This window comes from Lepidochelys olivacea, assembly GCF_965140295.1.
Source record: "Lepidochelys olivacea isolate rLepOli2 genome assembly, chromosome: 1".
Lineage (NCBI taxonomy): Eukaryota > Metazoa > Chordata > Testudines > Cheloniidae > Lepidochelys > Lepidochelys olivacea.
In genome coordinates this window covers 296,341,929-296,363,217 of record NC_140411.1, presented here as the reverse complement: position 1 = coordinate 296,363,217, position 21,289 = coordinate 296,341,929, and the positions used below count along the sequence as shown (strand labels likewise).

The following is a 21,289-nucleotide window of genomic DNA, read 5'->3' as shown; positions in this document are numbered from 1 at the left end:
TCAATGTCCCACCCCACCATAAACGTCTCCCCCTTACTCTCACAGATATTGTGGAGCGCACAGCAAGCAGTAATAACAATGGGAATATTGGTTTCGCTGAGGTCGAAGCGAGTCAGTAAACTGCGCCAGCGTGCTTTTAAATGTCCAAATGCACATTCTACTACCATTCTGCACTTGCTCAGCCTGTAGTTGAACAGCTCCTGACTACTGTCCAGGCTGCCTGTGTATGGCTTCATGAGCCATGGCATTAAGGGGTAGGCTGGGTCCCCAAGGATAACTATTGGCATTTCAACATCCCCAGCGGTTATTTTCTGGTCTGGGAAGGAAGTCCCTTCCTGCAGCTTTTGAAACAGACCAGAGTTCCTGAAGATGCGAGCGTCATGTACCTTTCCCAGCTATCCCACGTTGATGTTGGTGAAACGTCCCTTGTGATCCACCAGTGCTTGCAGCACTATTGAAAAGTACCCCTTGCGGTTTATGTACTCGGCAGCTTGGTGCTCCGGTGCCAAGATAGGGATATGGGTTCTGTCTATGGCCCCACCACAGTTAGGGAATCCCATTGCAGCAAAGCCATGCACTAAGACCTGCACATTTCCCAGAATGACTACCCCTGATATCAGCAGATCTTTGATTGAGTTGGCTACTTGCATCACAGCAATCCCCACAGTAGATTTGCCCACTCCAAATTGATTCCTGACTGACCGGTAGCTGTCTGGCATTGCAAGCTTCCACAGGGCTATTGCCACTCACTTCTCAACTGTGAGGGCTGCTCTCATCTTGGTATTCTGGCGCTTCAGGGCAGGGGAAAGCAAGTCACAAAGTTCCATGAAAGTGCCCTTTATGCATGCGAAAGTTTCACAGCCACTGGGAATCTTCCCAGACCCGCAACACTATGCGGTCTCACCTGTCTGTGCTTGTTTCCCGGGCTCAGAATAGGCATTCCACGGCATGAACCTGCCCCATTAGCACCATGATGCGCACATTGTCAGGGCCCGTGCTTTGGGAGAAGTCTGTGTCCATGTCCTCATCACTCTCGTCACTGTGCTGACGTCGCCCATGCGCCCGGTTTCGCTTTGGCAGGTTCTGGTGCTGCATATACTGCTGGATAATGCGTGTGGTGTTTAATGTGCTCATAATTGCCAAAGTGATCTGAGCGGGCTCCATGCTTGCCGTTGTATGGTGTCTGCATGGAAAAAAGGTGCGGAACGATTGTCTGCCGTTGCTCTGATGGAGGGAGGGGCAACTGACGTCATGGCTTACAGGATTGGCTTACAGGGAATTAAAATCAACAAAAGGGGTGGCTTTACATCAAGGAGAATCAAGAACAACTGTCACACAGAATGGCCCCCTCAAGGATTGAACTCAAACCCCTGGATTTAGCAGGCCAATGCTCAACCCACTGAGCTATCCCTCCCCCCTGTATTCCAGGCAGGACTGAATCTCCATTAAACTTTTCAAGGTGCCCCTGACAGACGTCACCGAAATGATTGTCGGCTGTTGATTTCACGGAGAGAGGAACGGGGGAGCAAATGAATACAAAACCAATCTGGTCTATTTCTTGTTTTGATCCACTCTATCTATCTTTGACATATTTGGCTGGCAGCAGATGGTGCAGTAGGACTGCTAGCCATCCTCATCTCCTGGCTGCTCACCAGAAGACTGTGCAATAGGACTGCCGGCAGGACTAAAGAGAATGACCTGGTTGAGTCACTCCTGTTTTAGTTCCTGCACCCATGTCTGCCCAGGCGCTCCTGACCGACCTTACCGAGATGGCCAAGAGCACCTTGGACACGATGACGATGATTATCAGGCCTATTGCACCGTCTGCTGCCAAAAGGCAATGAGCTGCTGCTGTGTAGCAATGCAGGACCGTGTCTGCCAGCACCCAGGAGACGTACGGTGACAGTGAGCTGAGCGGGCTCCACGCTTGCCGTGGTATGGTGTCTGCACAGGTAATTCAGGAAAAAAGTTGTGAAACGATTGTCTGCCATTGCTTTCACGGAGGGAGGGAGGGCGGGCATGACGATGTACCCAGAACCACCCGCGACAATGTTTTTGCCCCATTAGACATTGGGATCTCAACCCAGAATTCCAATGGGCGGCAGAGACTGCGGGAACTGTGGGATAGCTACCCACAGTGCAACTCTCCGGAAGTCGATGCTAGCCTCGGTACTGTGGAAGCACTCCGCCGAGTTAATGCACTTAGCGCATTTTGTGTGGGGACACACACAGTCGACTATATAAAAATGATTTCTAAAAAACCGACTTCTATAAATTCGACCTAATTTCGTAGTGTAGACATACCCTAAGAGAAAAATATGCCTAAAAGGTTCCTTGTTTGTCTAAACACCACCTTATTGCATGTGACCTTCAGTAATAACCCCTCCAAAACAGCCAATGTCACGACTGTCTTTTTCTTGCACAAATGCAAGATTGGTGAAGTGGGCTAGTCTGCTAAGTATTTGGGAAGAACTATTTTTCTATTTTGTATATGTTCAGTTTTGTCTTGCCTTCACGATTCTTATTATTATTTCCTCGGAACTAGTACCATCTTGGCTGATGGTACTTTTAAGATACGTTAAATTGTCCACCTTCTCCAAGTTCTCTTCTTTAATTTTGATTTCTGTCCCTATAGTCTCCATTAACATGACTACATTTCTTTGCATTGTATCTCAAACCTATCTTCTCCATTACTTCTTTTACTTGGTTTGTGCATTTTAGTAGTCCGTTGGCATCTTTATTGACAAGAGCGATGTCGTCAGCAAAATCTAAATCAAACAGCCTTGAATTGTTCCATTTTAGGCCATATGTATCACTGTTGCATTGTTTTAATCCATAGTCAATGACTAGCGTAAACAAAAAGGGAGACAGGACACATCCCTGCCTTACACCTATCTTGATGCTGAATGGCTTACTCAATCCATTTTCCATTTTAATGCAGCATTTTAAGTTTGCGTAGAATTCTTTCATAATGTTAATTAATTTTGTTGGCATTCCATATTGTCCCACAACTTTCCACATTGTTTTTCTGTTTACACTATCAAGTGCCTTTTGAAAGGCATGAAAAACATCTCCCTCAAGACAAAACTGAATGTGTACAAAGCAATTGTTATCACCATCATAACATACAGCAGAGAGACATGGCAACTTACCAAGAAAGGTACACAAAAGCTGGATGCATTTCATCACACATGTCTGAGAAGAATATTGGGAATAACATACAGAGATAGGAAGATGAATGAAGAAGTCAGAAAAATTACTGGAGAGGGCACCCTCTGACAAATAATCAACAAAAGAAGACCTCACTGTCTGGGACATGTGCTGACAATGGAAAAAGAATGCCTACCAAATACTACCCTTGAATGGAAGCCAGAAAATGCAAGAAGAAAGAGAGGAAGACCACGAATAACATCAAAACAAACAGTTCTGAACTACAGGAAGCACCTCAATATGAAATGGGAAGATTTGGAGAAAAGGGCAGTTGACAGGCAAGGATGGCGAATGTGGGTAGCCCAATGTGCAGCAAAGCATGGGGACAAAGATCTAAGGTAATTTGTCTATTACAATATATGATATAGTGGTTGCCAATAAAAGTCAACTTCCCTTGCACCATACTTATTAAATTTAACCGCGATATTTCCTATAATTAAAACAGGATGTACTGTAGTGTGAAGCCAGATACCACAGAGTAGATGTTGTGAGTGGTTGCTGGTTTCTTCTTTCACCATGACTGCTATACTCTCTGAGTGTTGCATGGTGCTGGATTGCAGACTCTTTCCCCCATTCTGTAAACACGATTTAAGCATGATTGCTATAGTTTATACTCAGAAATGAGGTCTATAGCTACAACGAATGAGATACAAAAGCCTTTAAAATTCATGGATTATGTTGGTACAGTTCCTAGCAAAATGGGGCCCAACCTGGCAAGAGCCTTTAGGTGCTACTACAACATAAATGTTAAATAATACATTAAACTGATAAACAGCAGAGAGAGTCCCTTTCTTTTGTGAATTGTTCAAAACAGGTGACTCCAGCCACACTGTGTGTGGGAATCTTGTGCTCTTTCCTCAGGAATAAGGTCCCTTTCTATGTGGCCATGGAGATGAAAATCTCAAGCCTCCACTCTTTTAGGAAGGTAATGTTCAGAAGGACTGCTGTGTTTCACCCCAGAGGTAGCTGCATTTCAGTGGTAGCTGAATGATCCCTTCTGATATACTCTATTTGAAGAACACTCTAGGATGCTTCAGAATGAAAGGATCTATATAAAATATTTGCAAATATTGAGCCAGACCATCTGATTTGTTTCCACATGTGGAATGGCTGGGCATAGAAGTGAGGAGTCCTGGCTTTGTTGCAGCACATCTTTCCCGTCCCTAACTGCCCACCCCAGGACCCCACCCCTTATCCAACTCCCCCTTCTCCCTGTCCCCTGACTGCCCCGACCCCTATCTACACCCCTGCCCCCTGACAGGCCCCCCGGGACCCCCGACACATCCAATCCCCCCCACTCCTTGTACCCTGACCGCCCCCTCCCCGGACCCCTGTCCCTAACTGCTCCCCCAGGACCTCACCCCCATCCAAACCCCCCCCCCGCTCCCTATCCCATCCCTTATCCAAGCCCTACTGCTCACTGTCTCTTGACCACCTCCACCCCATCCAACCACCCACTGTCCCCTGGCTGGCCCCCGGGACCTCCTGCCCCTTATCCAACCCACCCCACCCTCCTCCCCCTGCCCCCTTACCATGCCTTTCAGAGTGGCAGGACAGGCTTATTGGAAAGCCTGAGAGGTGGGCGGGCGCAAACTGTTCTATCTGTGTGGCTGCGTGGCTGTGAGGGAGGGGGGACAGCAGGGGAGGCACCGGGGACTAGTCTTCCCGGCCGGGAGCTCAGGGCCGGGCAGGATGGTCTCACGGGCCAGAGGTGGCCTGCGGGCCGTAGGTTGCCTACCTCTGGCTTCGAGCCTCTTCACCCGACGCACAACAGCAGTGCAGCTGCATTGGTGCAGCTCTGCTGATGTAAATTTGTAGCGTAGACCTGCCCTCTGAATAAATTTCCTAGACATGAAGAGCTGTGTTAAGGTTGAAAGTTTGTGTCTGTCACCAACAGACATTAGTCCAATAAAAGATATTACCTCTCCCATCTTCCCTCTAACATTTTATGGATATTTCCAGAGTACCGGAGCCTTCCAGCAGAGGGGAGTATTGTTTCAGCTGCTTTGGCTTTGAATGCTTTTACTAGAGAATTAGGAAAATATACAAAGAGATGATCAATACCATATAAAAATGTACAAGAAGACTTAAAGAAATAATCTAGGTCCTGATTCTGCAGCCACGTGTGCTCAACCTTATGCACATGAGTAGATAATGAAATTAAGTATGTGCATAACTGTTTGACAGATCAAGGCCCAAATCTTTTTAGAATGGTAGCTCTGTTAGTCTGTATGAGCAAAAACAATGAGGAGTCCTTGTGGCACTTTAGAGATTAACACATTTATTTGGGCATAAGCTTTCATGGCTAACAAATAACAAATAAATGTGTTAGTCTCTAAAGTGCCACAAATCTTTTTACAGTGCAAAGTTAAATTTAAACCAATTTGCCTGAATAAAAGTACAGCAATGGAAGTTGACAGTTCAGTTTAAAATTTTATATGCCACCTAAGTGTTCTCTGGAATGACAGCCAATTTCCTGGGCTTCCATTTGTTCCTTTACTGTTGCTAAAATGTACTTTGTTCAAACTTCCTCTTAACTGATGAAAGACAAATAAAGACTAATGTCAGGTCACAGAGCCATTATGTCCTAGTTCACCTACAGCCTTAGTGGTGTGTTTGGTCACTTGAACTTCCCTGCCAATGGACAGAGGGTGATATGGAAAGACACTCTTTTATTTCTGAATACCGGATACTTGCAAAATGGTTAAAATGGTTAGTTTTAACTCTGAATCTTGAGCTGAGTCCCTTAGCAATTCAAGGAGCTACAGTTTTGTCAGTAAAGGCAAAGTCAGGATTTTAATAGACTTGGATGTAATTGTTCCATGCTTCACTCTCTTTCATGCTACTCATCACAGCAGCAGTTTAAAACAATACAACTTCAGCCTTCAGGCCAACAGAACTTCAACCTTCAGGCCAACAGAGGCGACCATTGTTCTGTATCTGAGGTCGCCCATCCATAAGACTCTTAGAACAGATTATTTTCTTTGCATTTCAATCAAACAACTGGAAACTGGTCAACAGTAGCAAGTCTGCATGCTGCTCGTGATAAATGGATGCTTCCTCTTTCTCCACCACAGACACATTAAATTTAGCTCAGTCAATGGTGGTCTTGACTTCTGTCAATTCTAAAGAGTTAGAAGAGACACTGTAGGTTAGGGAGGGAGTATGGCGTGTAGTGATTCATGTCTAAATCTTCATTAAAATCTGACTTTTCCTTCTACCTTTCTCTCTGGGGCAGGGGCGGCAGGTTTGTATAATTTTTGGTGGTGCCCAGAATGGGTCCAAGTCCTGCCCCCACATGCCTACCTTGTAAGCCGATAAATATATTTTAAAATAATGTAAAAATGTGAGGGCTCTGGGGTGGGGCTGGTGATGAGAGGTTTGGGGTTTAGGAGGGGCTCAAGCAGAGGGTTGCGTAGGAGGTGAGGGCTGTGGGATGGGGCTGGTGATGAGGGGTTCATGACACATGAGGGAGCTCAGGGCAGGGGCAGAGGGTTGGGGTGTGGGAGGGTGAGGGCTCTTGCCGGGGGTGCAGGCTCTGGGGTGGGGCGGGTCCAGGGATGAGGAGTTTGGGGTACAGGCTGTTACCTCAAGGGGAATAAGGCAACGCTTCAGAAAGGAAAACTTTAGAAATGGTAGAGGGGATATAAAGGGAAAGCCCCTTTTCTTAGAAGAGCAGATTTGGCTCCCTTTCGTGTCTGTCACCGGTGGATTTAGCTTACAATAAAGGTGTTCTTCCCTCCCTGTGCGATGTAATAAAAATGAAGAAAAGACAAGGTAATATGGTGCAAACAAAGGTAAGTGTATTAAGGGTAAAGGTACAGAAAACTGGGAAAAATGGGGGGAAAGAAACACAAACTTAACCACACAGTGATTTAGTGACTGGCTTTAGGAGCGTGAAGCTCAGACTCACAAAACCACCCTTGGCATTTAGAAAAACAATAAACGAAACCCCAATACAGAAACCTTTCCTATGATTTAGGTGCAGTGGACACTATGAATGGATGCGAGGCACAGGACCTTTTACTCTTCGGCTAATTGGAAGCCTGTGAGGAGGGCCACTGGGGAGTCCTGATGACTGCTGGATTTTGTCGCAGGCGGAGAGAGGCTCTGGGATGATGGACACCAGGAAGAAGGACCCTCCACAGGTAAGATGGATTTGGTTCGCTTTGGCGGGTATAGTGATGATGGGCCTCTCCTTCCTCAACCTTGCTGCAGGATAGATGGTACTCTTCTCTCTAGCTCTGGAGTGTTGGGCAGACCTGACCATGCACGCGCTGCGCTGGAATGGACAGCCCCGTGCAGGCGCTGAGCAAGATCTTATATAATCTCTAACACGGGAAAAGTTTTGAGGGAATCGAATATTGGGGGTTGGCTCTGGTGGGAAAAGCTGGTTGAGTCCGGTTTGAGCCAGAGGACTCCAGTGTCTAAGTTGTAAACAAGTTCGCTTACAAAGATGGAGTCCAAGGGTCATAGTTCATATACTCCATATTAGATTCTTTTAAAGCCAGTGATTTACTTAACATTACCTCAAAATACATTATTAAAACAACTAATTAAACATATTAAACAGTACCAACATTTCTTTACTTCTTTATACCTAACAAGGCAGGCTCCCCACAGCCACACATTCACCTTGCACCACTGTCACTGCATGTGCTCCTAGGGCCCCTCTCAGGTCCAGGAAGCCCCCTCACCTCCCCTGTGGTTGGTGCCGGGGGGCGGGGAAGGGGGCTGCCATCACATGTGTGCCTCCTCCCCTGCTGCTGCCCCTCACTGTAGCCTCACTGGGGTGGGGAATGGAGCTGCCCCTTGCCCAGGGTAGGGCAGAAGCAGTTACTATGGGCGGGGTGGCCCCCTGTGCTGGTGGAGGGTCTCGCTGGAAAAGGGAAGGGTCTGTCCATCCAAGGCAGAAGGCCGTGGCCAGACTGGGTCAGCCTGCCCTGGTGCTAGCGGTTGGGGGGTGATAGGACCCTGTGGCAGCAGTTGATGCCGGGAGCCAGCAGAGTGGAGCGCACCATGGAGCTGCAGGGGGCAGCCACCCGCTGCCCAGGGGAGGCATGCAGGGGTGGCAGGCAGGGCAGGGGAGAGACCCAGCCCTGAACATTGGTGGAGCCAGGTCTCCGTCCCCTGAATATTGCTGGAGAATGGGCACCACGGGCCCATATAACTCGCCACCCCTGCTCTGGGGAAATTACATTTTGTGTCAGCTTTGGAGGCCCCTTGTTCCATGCTTTGTTTAAAGCACACGGTCACACTCTAGTACCAAAACATTCTAGCCCTGGTTGTAGAATAGAACATCCTAAACACAGGATCTGGTCAAATCTCCTGCTTGCTGGAGTGCCTCTATCCTGGAACTCACTGCTATGGCTTTGCTAGCCATTTGTGTGTGTGTATTGACATCCAGTACAGTACTATAGCTGATTGTCTAATCAGTGGGTATTGATCTCTTCCATAGTGGTATCTCCTCCCCTTCCAGCCATCTTTCCCATCTGATGGCTGGAAGGTGGGAGTTGGCTGATGTGATAGCAGAGCGCTGATTCACTGGCATGGCGCCTCCTGCTGGTCAGTCCAGGAATTAGCTTATTCAGCTCAGGAGCTCCTTCTTCTGGCCAGTTTCTCCTGCCCTTACCTGCCCCCTGCAGTCCCTTTATCTCCACCACATGTCGGCCCCACATCCCTCCCGGACCACGGTGCCCCTCACCCTGTGAACCCCACTCCTCTGAGCCCACCTCGCCTCAGTGACCCACTGCCAGTCCTCATCCAGCCCCTTTACTCAGGGGAAAATTGCAGTCTGCAATGGTCACTCATCATTGGCTAGGAGGTTGGACCTGTTGCCTTTCCCCTGAAGCCCTAATACTTCCTAAGGCCTTCCTGTCAGGCCTCAGGTCCCCAGCTCAGCCTCCCCCTTCCCCAGCACTGCTCTTCCAAGGCACCCCAGTCCTTCTCACACCAAGGCTGGAGTGAGACTGCCTGCCTCCTGGTGCACAGCCCTTTTTATACCAGCCCTACAGGGCCTGGATTGGCTGCTACCTGCCTTCGTCTGATTGGCTCCTCGGGGCAGCCCTTTCGCAGAGCTGGTTATAACCCGTTTTTCCCCAGAGCGGGGTGCTCGCCCTGCTACACAGAGCCATTGGCCATTATCTTTGAAAACTCATGGTGATCGGTGGAGGTCCTGGACGATTAGAAAAAGGAAAATAAAGTGCCCATCTTTTAAAAAGAGAAGAGGGAGAATGTGGGGAACTACAGACTGGTAAGCCTCACCTCAGTCCCTGGAAATATCATGGAGCCGGTCTTCAAGGAATCCATTTTGAAGCACTTGGAGGAGAGGAAGATGATCAGGAACAGTCAACATGGATTCACCAAGGGCAAGTCATGCCTGACCAACCTGATTGCCTTCTGTGACGAGATAACTGGCTCTGTGGATATGGGGAAAGCGGTGGATGTGATATACCTTGACTTTGGCAAAGCTTTTGATACGATCTCCCACAGTGTTCTTGCCAGCAAGTTAAAGAAGTATGGATTGGATGAATGGACTATAAGGTGGATAGAAAGCTAGCTAGATTGTCGGGCTCAACGGGTAGTAATCAATGGCTCGATGTCTAGTTGGCAGCCGGTACCAAGCAGAGTGCCCCAAAGGTCAGTCCTGGGGCTGGTTTTGTTCAACATCTTTATTAATCATCTGGATGATGGGATGGATTGCACTCTCAGCAAGTTCATGGATGACAGTAAGCTGGAGGGAGAGGTAGATAACCTGGGGGATAAGGATAGGGTCCAGAGTGACGTAGACAAATTGGAGGATTGGGCCAAAAGAAATCTGATGAGGTTCAACAAGGACAAGTGCAAAGTCCTGCATTTAGGACAGAAGAATTCCATGCACTGCTACAGGCTGGAGACTGACTGGCTAAGTGGCAATTCTGCAGAAAAGGACCTGGGGATTACAGTGGATGAGAAACTGGAATAGAGTCAACAGTGTTCCCTTGTTAGCCTTCTTGGCAACGGCATATTGGGCTGCATTAGTAGGAGCACTGCCAGCAGATCGAGGGAAGTGATTATTCCCCTCTATTCGGCACTGGTGAGGCCGCAGCTGGAGTATTGCACCCAGTTTTGGGTCCCCCACTACAGATAGGATGTGGACAAATTGGAGAGAGTCCAGCAGAGGGCAACGAAAATTATTAAGGTCTGGGGCACATGACTTATGACGAGAGGCTGAGGGAACCGGGCTTATTTAGTCTGCAGAAAAGAAGAGTGAGGGGGGATTTGATAGCAGCCTTCAACTACCTGAAGGGGGGTTCCAAAGAGGATGGAGCTAGGCTGTTCTCAGTGGTGGCAGATGACAGAACAAGGAGCAATGGTCTGACGTTGCAGTGGGGGAGGCCTAGATTGGATATCAGGAAAAACTATTTCACGAGGAGGATGGTGAAGCAGTGGAATTGGTTATATAGGGAGGTGGTAGAATCACCAGCCTCAGAGGTTTCTAAGGCCTGGCTTGACAAAGCTCTGGCTGGGATGATTTAGCTGGGGTTGGTCCTGTCTTGAGCAGGGGGTTGGACTAGATGACCTCCTGAGGTCTCTTCCAACCCTAATCTTCTATGATTCTATTATCTAGCTGGACTCGAGGTAGGTTCCCTCCCAAAAATGGGAAAGGTTGGGTAGTTACAACTCCCTGACACTTGTTTAGGACCTGTGTATTACACAATTGCCTTCACTCTCCAGCAGATACGATAGGTATGTACAGCAGGTCTCTTAAAAACAAACAAATGGCATCTGGCTATGGGGCCACCTATTGAGGAGATATTGTGGAGGATGACTTTTCTCATTAAAAGGAGGACAGCATGCATCATCTGGCAAGACTAGGACCATTTGGTCTTTCCTTTTAGACTAGAAGACATGCAAATTCAGCTTCTGTGTCAATCTACTTACTCTTTCCTTCAGCCTCACTGCAGGAAATCTCCCCTCCTTTTCCTCCTCCAGGGCAAAAGGTGCAATTTGACTCCTTGTTGAGTCTTGGATGCTCCCCAGCTTGAGAACTAAAAGATTAGGGGGCTAAAGACCTATCCATTTTGTCTGGCTCTTCCAAGGAATTACTATTTGCCTACTTATCTGATTACACAGAAAATTCTAAGTGATGTGAATTCAAGTACAATCATGTATATTTCTCCTTTGAAATAAACCTGCTGGGCTGTGTTCTAGCCATCAGGAACTGAACAGGCTCCATTCAAGTACATTTCAAGTACATTTTGTGAAACATTCAGAGGACAAATTCACAGACAGCTGATTACCGTGACCTGCTCTGCTCATCATCAGATCAGCAACTGGGCTGGAGATTCTTACACCCTCCACATGTCAACCAGACTTACAATAAACTAGAAGTGGTACCTTTGATCATACAGCAAACATGCCCTAATGATTCAAAATATCAAACTAGGGAAACAGATTTTGGCTCATCTTGTGCCCCCAGAAAGGGATGCAAGGTAGGGGCACTGAGAACTTGCCCGACACTGGCTATTTGAATCTCACAGTTAGGCAGGATATGGATGCAGCTTTACTTTTCTTTTCCCCTCTCCCCCTCCCCATGAAGGGGGCTGCAGAGCTGTGCTGGGATACCAGGTCATGTATGCTGCAGTAGGTATAGGGCTGGCACAGGTTACACACTGGAGCAGGGGAGAACTGGAGTCTGCTTCCCAAACTGCTCCTGGCTTAGCATAGTGACACATTACCCCATACACAGGGCTTTTGGCAAAGCCACAACTTGTCCTTAGTTAGAGGTGGAAAAACCTATTGGATCAAATCTATGTCCCTGCAAATGCAACTGATTATCCCGGATAGAGAACATAAGTGTCAGATATCAAGACTGACAGTACATTTAATCTTACTTAAAAGAGCAAGGGGAAAGTGCTACAGCTTTTCAAACAATAAATCTGGATTTTGATATGTTTTTGAGCTTAATTTCCAAATTTCATCTCATCTTGGCTAGTTTAGCAAACCCGCCTCGTGTTGACTGTATCAGATATAATGAAGTTGTTGCTGTGAATTATTCTTTGATGCATTTTACATCAATGTATCTATGGCCTCTCACTCATAACATGAGGATTCTTGATGTGTGTGTGAATGAATTTGGTGGACAGCTGCAGAAAAGAGGTCAAAAGCAGGCTGGAAGGTGGCATAATGTTATGGAACAGTGTGAACTGTATCATTCATTCCCATACCCAGATTTTTGTCCAGCAGTTTGAAGGGGACACTTAAAGGGACAGAAGTTCATGTGGTGGCTCACGAAAGAAATTTCTTGCTCGCTCCTTTGTATTGGATATTAGGATTAGATGTCATGTTCTGCAGGAACTCTCAAGCTTGTCACTAGAGCTGTATGACTAACTGATTTTTTGTTTGTCAGTTCCAAAAAATTCAGGGAGGGGAAGAGATTTGGTTCAGGGCAAACTGAAACTGAATTTCTTCAGCAAATCCAAAAGGTTGGAGAGGTCATGTGTCTGGTCAAATGAAACATTTCGTCTCAATTTTAGGTGTTTTAAGTCTTTTGTTTAATAAAAACAAGGAAATGAAGGACTAAATTCAGAAACACAAGGTGGTGGGCACCCTCTTTTGCCCGATAGTCCAGTGGCTGGGCCTTTACCTGGGAGATCTGGATTTGAAGTCCTGTTCTGGAGCATGGACTTGAACACAGGTCTGCACACTTCCGGGTAATTGTCTTAATCACCAGGTTCTTTTGGTGGGAGAGGGGAAAGGTGGCCTTTCGATTTCTCCTGTTAGTACATAGATCTGGCAATCTTTCCTCATGGTAGTGACACAGTAAGCTCTACCTGTAGAAAGAGACATACAGATGTTGTGCAGAGGTCAGTTCCCCATTGAAGACACTGTGGAGCACAAGTTCAAGTGTTGCAGATTCCTTCGCTAAAAGATATCCTCTTGACTTTAGGAGGTTAATAATTTATATGGAAATATTGTGAGCAAGCAATGCATATTATGAAAGAGCATGTATCACAAAGATCTAATCAGATTGTATAACTGAGAGACATCTTTCCTTATGTCAACAATTACATCTCACACAAGGATAAAATTTACTCCAAAATATGAAACAGCAAAATAATTTTCATAATGACATAGAAAGTACACTTCTAAAGATTGCAGGTAATGCCAGGCTGGGAGGCATTGCAAATGCTTTAAAATTAAATAGGATAGGATTAAAATTGCAAATGATCTGGACAAACTGGAGAAATGGTCTGAAGTAAATTGGATGAAACTGAGTAAGGACAAATGCAAAGTACTCCACTTAGGAAGAGCAATCAGTTGCTCACATACAAAATGGGAAATGACTGTCTAGAAAGAAGTACTACAGAAAGCGATCTGGGGATTATAGTGGATCATAAGCTAAATGAGTCAACAGCGTAACACTGTTGCTGAATAAGTGACCAGCATTCTGGGACGCATCAGCATGAGTGTTGTAAGCAAGAGGAGAAGTAATCTTTCCACTCTACTCCGTGCTGATAAGGCCTCAACTGGAATATTGTGTCCAGTTCTGGGTGCCATATTTCAGGAAAGATGTGGGAAAATTGGAGAAAGTCTAGAGGAGAGCAACAAAAAATGATTAAAGGACTAGAAAATTACTTATGAGGAAAGGTTGAAAAAAGGCTTTGTTTAGTTTGGAGAAGAGAAGACTGAAGGGGCAAAACAGCTTTCAAGTATATAAAAGGTTGTTATGAGGAGGAAGGTGAAAAATTGTTCTTAATCTTTGAGGATAGGACAAGAAGCATGGCCTTAAATTGCAGCAAAGGAGGTTTAGGTTGGACATTAGGAAAAATTTCCTAACTGTCTAACCTGTTCTTAAAAAGCTTCATGACAGATTCCACAATCTTCCTAAGCAATTTGTTCCAGTCCTTAACCACTTGACAAACAGCTGTCACGAATGGCATATTCTTACTTTGCCCTGCCTTGAATGCAGATTACTGGTTCTGTGGATGATCATTATGATGAGATTACTGGTTCTGTGGATGAAGGGAAAGCAGTGGATGTATTGTTTCTTGACTTTAGCAAAGCTTTTGACACGGTCTCCCACAGTATTCTTGTCAGCAAGTTAAGGAAGTATGGGCTGGATGAATGCACTATAAGGTGGGTAGAAAGCTGGCTAGATTGTCGGGCTCAACGGGTAGTGATCAATGGCTCCATGTCTAGTTGGCAGCCGGTATCAAGTGGAGTGCCCCAAGGGTCGGTCCTGGGGCCGGTTTTGTTCAATACCTTCATAAATGATCTGGAGGATGGTGTGGATTGCACTCTCAGCAAATTTGCGAATGATACTAAACTGGGAGGAGTGGTAGATACACTGGAGGGGAGGGATAGGATACAGAAGGACCTAGACAAATTGGAGGATTGGGCCAAAAGAAATCTGATGAGGCTCAATAAGGATAAGTGCAGGGTCCTGCACTTAGGACGGAAGAACCCAATGCACAGCTACAGACTAGGGACCGAATGGCTAGGCAGCAGTTCTGCGGAAAAGGACCTAGGGGTGACAGTGGACGAGAAGCTGGATATGAGTCAGCAGTGTGCCCTTGTTGCCAAGAAGGCCAATGGCATTTTGGGATGTATAAGTAGGGGCATAGCGAGCAGATCGAGGGACGTGATCGTTCCCCTCTATTCGACATTGGTGAGGCCTCATCTGGAGTACTGTGTCCAGTTTTGGGCCCCACACTACAAGAAGGATGTGGATAAATTGGAGAGAGTCCAGCGAAGGGCAACAAAAATGATTAGTGGTCTGGAACACATGACTTATGAGGAGAGGCTGAGGGAGCTGGGATTGTTTAGCCTGCAGAAGAGAAGAATGAGGGGGATTTGATAGCTGCTTTCAACTACCTGAAAGGGGGTTCCAAAGAGGATGGCTCTAGACTGTTCTCAATGGTAGCAGATGACAGAACGAGGAGTAATGGTCTCAAGTTGCAGTGGGGGAGGTTTAGATTGGATATTAGGAAAAACTTTTTCACTAAGAGGGTGGTGAAACACTGGAATGCGTTACCTAGGGAGGTGGTAGAATCTCCTTCCTTAGAGGTTTTTAAGGTCAGGCTTGACAAAGCCCTGACTGGGATGATTTAACTGGGAATTGGTCCTGCTTTGAGCAGGGGGTTGGACTAGATGACCTTCTGGGGTCCCTTCCAACCCTGATATTCTATGATTCTATGACTAGACTAGATGACCTATCAAAGTCCCTTCCAGTCCTACACTTCTATGACTCTATATGGAAAGTTGCTTATGCTATTCCTTCAGAGGCTGCTGGTGGTCTTGAAAATGCCATTTCTCTAAGGGAGAGGATCATTAGATGAAAGACATTGTCAGAGGAGGGATTCCCAGAGTTGGGGAAGGGGTCCCAAGTCCCAGCCACTGGCCACAACACAAACACCAGCTCCCTCCTAGAGTTAACTCCTGGAACAAGTACAACATCTAACAATAGAATAACGCTTTTATCTAATCCAGGCAAAGCCGGGAGTAGATTTAGGTCAGGATCTCTGGCAGGAGTTGCATGGACTCCCTTGCTTCTGATGCTCCTAGATCAGTGATGGGCAACCTGTGGCCCACGGGCTGCACATGGCCCGTCAAGGTAATCCGCTGGCGGGCTGCAAGACAGTTTGTTTACAATGACTGTCCGCAGGCACAGCCGCCCGCAGCTTCCAGTGGCCGTGGTTTGCCATTCCCGGCCAATGGGAGCTGTGGGAAGCGGCACAGGCCACAGGGAAGTGCTGGCTGCTGCTTCCCAGAGCTCCCATTGGCTGGGAACAGCAAACCACGGCCACTGGAAGCTGTGGGCGGCCATGCCTGCAGACAGTCTGTGCAAACAAACTGTCTCGTGGCCCACCAGCGGATTACCCTGACGGGCCTCATGCAGCCTGTGGACCACCAGTTGCCCACCACTGCCCTAGATAGATACGCACAGGCTCTCTGCCCTGCACTCTGCTGCTGCTGTGTGCTCATCTGGCAGGTCTTTCTGTGTGGTCAGTCTCAGCTGTCCTGTCATCTTCAGGCTGTGCACTTGTAAGAGTCCCCTTTTGCAAGCACCAGTGCAGCAGCTGGTTCTTCCACCAAGCAACTTCTAGTTCAGACTCTGTCTCTGCCCCTCCAGCTCAGGGCTGCTGCCGCTCCGTCTCTTTCTTTGACAGAGACGTTCTCTGTCGTTCTCTTTCTTTCTCCAAATCCTCCTAGGCTCAGCCCCCATCTCTGCTCATTGGCTCAACCTCCTCCCATCACCCTAGTGGTCTGTAGTTTATTCTGTGTCCTTGCTTTGGAGTGGCACTCCCCACTGCATCCACAGCCAATCTGGATTTTACAGAATAGCAAGGAGTAGATCTGCCCATTTCCACAGTTGCAAATAATAAGGGTGCAAAGAAAACATCTTTGAACTATGTGGTTTTTAGAAGTAAGTTAAGTGGTCTAAATTCTTATCTCAATTACACCTGTACAATCTCTAATAAGGATGAAATCGATGGGTATAAATGAAGGTTGAATGTAACTTTCTGCTCCATGTACTTTCTAATAAGGGGGCAACATTTCATGAAATGTTAAAACTTCTCATTTTTGTCTGTTTTTTCTCTGTTCAGAAATCTGCCTGCCAGAGTTTAGGTTGTGTCTGAATTTTGGGTATATCTGAACTGTATGTGATTTAAAGGAGTGTTGTTATAGTCATGTTGGTCCCAGGATATTAGAGAGACGAGGTGGGTGAGGTAATATTTTATTGGACCAACTTCTGTTGGTGAGATAAGCTTTTGAGCTACATGGAGCTCTTCTTCAGGTCCGGAAAAGGTAATAAGGCACAGCTAAATACAAGATCTAACAGGAAGTTTAATATAAGTAGTTAGCACATATTCTAAGGGAACATGAAAGGTGAAGTGGCCTGTTAACACCCCTGTAGTCATAGGACAAGAAGGGGGGTTAGTGAGTTACAAATTGTCAGACCATAAAGGCCATAAAACCAGTGCCTTTATTAAGATCATGACTTTTAGTGTTTCTAGCAAAGTTATGAATTTAAGCGCCCAGGTTCAGCTTTGGAAAGAGTTGTGCAGGTTTTCTCTGAGGATGAGTACTGAGAGGTCAGATATAGAGTGATCGCTTTGTGAAAAGTGTTCACCCACAGATGATAGGGTGTTTTTGTCTTTTATTATTATTTATTTATTTATTATTCCCTATAACTCAGTGATAAAGTTAGTAGGATCACTTTGTATGTTTAACTCTCTCCATGCAGCTGCAATATCATACAGTTGATTAAGCCTTATGACCCAATACATTTTGGTGGGTTCAGCTTAAAACTACTCACATTGGCTTCTCAGCGCATACCCTTGAACATATCTGCTTCTTAATATCAAACAAAAACCTTGTTATATTTGTCACAGATCAGTAATACATTGCAGCATAGTTGAATGTAAAATAGAAGAAAAAGGTAAAAGAGTAAGCTACCTCACAACTTACCAAGAAGTTCTGGTTAAGCCTAGCTTGTTAGCTGTTGTAGTTACTCAACCTGTGTAAAACACAAACAGCAACTACTATTAGACCTAAGGCTTTAATACATGTCTAAGTTATGCTAAGATTATGGCCTGTGTATAAATGTGCATGACATTAAGAGGTGCCATATTTTCTGTATTGTCACAACTAGAACTGGGGGTGGGTGAGAACATGGGTTTCATGGCCTGCAAAAATTGGAGATTTTAAGAACTTTTACCATTCCACATCATGACAAACGTAAGACCTTCCAACAAATTTTGGAAAGATCTTGCACCCCACTCCAGTTTCTCTGGCCCAGTGAATATTTATATAAAATGGAACAGCTCCAACAGGAGTGACTGAGAAAGACCTACCCCAGAATAGCCAGGTGGTCAGGGCACTGACCTGGGAGCTGCAGATTCAAGTCTCTACTCTGAATCAGGTAGATCAGAGACTAGACTCTGCACCTCTCTTTTCCCAGGTGAGCACCCTAACCAGGGGGGCAATTGGCTATTCTGGGTAGGGTTGCCAGTTTTGGTTGGATGTATTCCTGAAGGTTTCATCACATGGCATAATCTTTAATTACTGGAAACTCCAGGTAACCCTAATTGGGGGGTTGGGCCAATCTCTCTCATCTTGACCACGAATTCCATCATGGACCTGAGAAACCTTCCTGATGAAAGTTTGTTAACCATTTCAGTTCCTACAAAAAGTTTCAGTTCTGACAAATTGGCATCTTCTGAGGAAAAGTCATTTTGTCAAAAAATTCTTGATCAGTTCTAGTTACTATATGACACTATTTTGAAACAGGGACAGTCTGGTTTTTGCATACTATCCATCAAGGAGCATGTGCATTTCCAAACAAATAGTGGTAACTCTCGTGAATGCATCTCTACATCAGCTTTCTCAAGGGGAAACAGGTTCCCCTCAATTTGTATGCCTGCTTGTGGCTGGATCTGGGAGTTAGCTCTCACCCCATCTGGCATACCTTTCTGTTTGTTGCTCACATTGCAGCCCCTCTTTCTATAACTCAGGGTTCTCCCTCTTCATGATTTAGCCCTCTGACCAGGTCACTTTATAGTCCTTTCCTTCCAGAGTAACGAAGTCCCACCAGACAAGCTGTCTGGACATTGTCCCAGATGGCCTTCAATTTCACATATTCAGGTCCTGTGGCACGTCCCAGTGGCTGGTAGGGGAACCTGGGCCCACCCACTATTCCAGGTTCTAGCTCAGGGACCCTACGACTAGTAACCTGGGTCTGAGACTGAGCAGACCTTGTTGCTGTTTCCCTGAGCTCCTTCCTACCCCACCTCTCTATCTGTTTACCAATCTCTGGAGTTGCCCTCAGAATTTCCTCCACTCCCCATGGCTATTTTACCCCTCTAAGTCTCTTGTAAGATGCCCTTCTCCTGGGAAGGGCCCCAGGGCTTATTCTCCCTCTGGATCACCTCCTTGTCCCTGTCCTTTCCCTCAAGCAAGTGAGTACAGATCTTATTTCTGCAGATTCTTCCTGGTTTATAATCCTATCCCAGCTTCTCCTCCAGCTGGTCTTCATCTATAGTTAGGCTTTATCAAGCCCTGGCTTCCCACCAGGTGCAGCATAAACAGTTAATTGGTCCCTTGTGACCCATATTAACCCACTCAGAGCTTGTGTGGGGTGGATAGAATTCTTGTGAACAAGCAATTGCAATTTTGCAAACATTTGTAAAGCAAAGAAAAGGCATCATGAATACCACTGGAGCACATTTTTGGTGGTTTTTTGAACAAATGTTTAAATACTTTCAGTATTTGTCCAGCTTTACTCATTCTGAACTCTAAGCCATTTAGCTGAAAGAGGGCTGTTATTAAATAATGGGTGTAAAGAATTTTCAGATGTTGTCCCTAAACTAGGGGTCAGATTGTAGAATCCTTACTCATGTTGGTGAGTATTTAATCCTGCAAGTAATCCTATTGATTTAACTGGGATTTTTCATCTGAGTAACTATTCACCAGCACAAGTTCAACAGTTTAGCCCTATGTATTAATAGTTCTAATAAAGCAAATATACAAAAGAACATGTTACTCATTTGGATTTTTCTTATGGAAGCAGAGGTAAATACGGCCTTTTTAATAGTGGGTTTTTTGGAGACCTCCATTATAGACAGGCTTTGAAATTCTGATTAACAAATGGCATGGACCTCAATTTAGAATGTTAAGTAATAGCCAAGGGCTATGACAGGCCAGGAGGAGCTGACAGAACAGTTCCCATTTCTATTATTTAGATGAAAGCTAGCTTGTTACTAGGTATTCTTATTGTACCATAGCACACACAACCTGAAAAGCAAAACAATTGGAACTCTGGGTTCCCGCATATTTAATTCTAAACTACAGACTTTTGAATGAACTTAAAAATGTCCCCCAAAATCACTGATTATATTTTTTAAAATTTCCTCCCTATTTCAGAGTCCTGTAGTGTCTTACTTACAGAACTGATTTGTAGGGGTGGAGGGACAAGTAATTACAGGTCTCAGCTCACAGAAAGAGGAAGCCATTGTTTCTAGATTTAACTTACATTGCACTTCATTGTATCTCCCAGTAACCAGAAGATGGTAACACATCACCATGATAAGAGTGGAAATATACAACAGAAACAGTAGTGGGAATGTTCAGACATGCTGGCAATGAGGCTGTGCTATTAAGCTCTTCTTGTAGGAATAGTGCCAGAGTGCTTGAAAAAAGATGTTTATAAAATGCCAGTTTGAAGGCATTATGAATATTTTGCTTTGGTCACATATCACTTTTCATTTTTTATTTTTGTTAGGTGATACATGTTTATGAGCAGTTTTAGGGACTGACTTGTAAAGCAGTGAATATATGACTAGTTGAAATATTAAAGGAGGTCTTCATTAAGCTGTGCAAATTAATCATGTTGTAACAAAACCTGAAACCAGGGAAAACTTTATTACAAACCTGAAAGTCAGGCCAATTTTCCCAAATAGTTCCTTCAGTTTCACAAACTTTGTGGTGAACCAGAGATGAGTTTAGAATGAACCTGTGCTGATTTATAGTTTCATGTTCAGCTCCATTTAGTTTTGACTCCAAACCAGGCAAAACTTGGCAGTTTCAGTTGGTACTAGTTTGAGATGACAAAATTAATTCCATGTGTGGATTCATGTTGCCAGAGGAGAATATTCGCACCCCTTTTGGGCCCTTCTAATGAGAGGGTTCGATGTCTAGTGTCATTTCACACTCACTATTGAATTAATTTTTTCATTATTCATAAATCCTTAGAATTAAAACTGAAAGTAAAGATGAAATTTAAAATAATATTCTACGTGGGTGCAAACAATCCAATTTCATTAGCTCATCTGTTATAGGAGACTCTTCTTTTCTTGTTTTAATTTTTGTTTTTTCCACAATTGAAGAAATTTGTCAAGCCAACCACAAACTCTATTAAACTATTCTTACTATTGTAAAATCAATTATCTAGTATGCACATAATTGGTGGGTCCTTCTCTGAGAATGTAGGAAGCTGGTATTGCATCAGAAATGAGATGCTAAAGATATATCACAGAAAGATATATGTCTAGTTATTGTTATTAATCAGTGGCTCAGGACTTCGTGGTTGTCA

The 21,289-nt window shown here is 45.3% G+C and overlaps 1 long non-coding RNA gene across 2 annotated transcripts in view; it reads left to right on the top strand.

The window, feature by feature from the left end:
• LOC311515124 overlaps positions 1-7,353 on the top strand; it is a 60,624-nt gene extending 53,271 nt beyond the window's left edge. For both annotated transcript variants that reach the window (XR_014710054.1, XR_014710055.1), the window contains one exon: positions 7,193-7,353. This is a non-coding gene — a long non-coding RNA (uncharacterized lncRNA). The remainder of the gene's footprint in view (positions 1-7,192) is intronic.
• Positions 7,354-21,289: the final 13,936 nt, after the last annotated feature.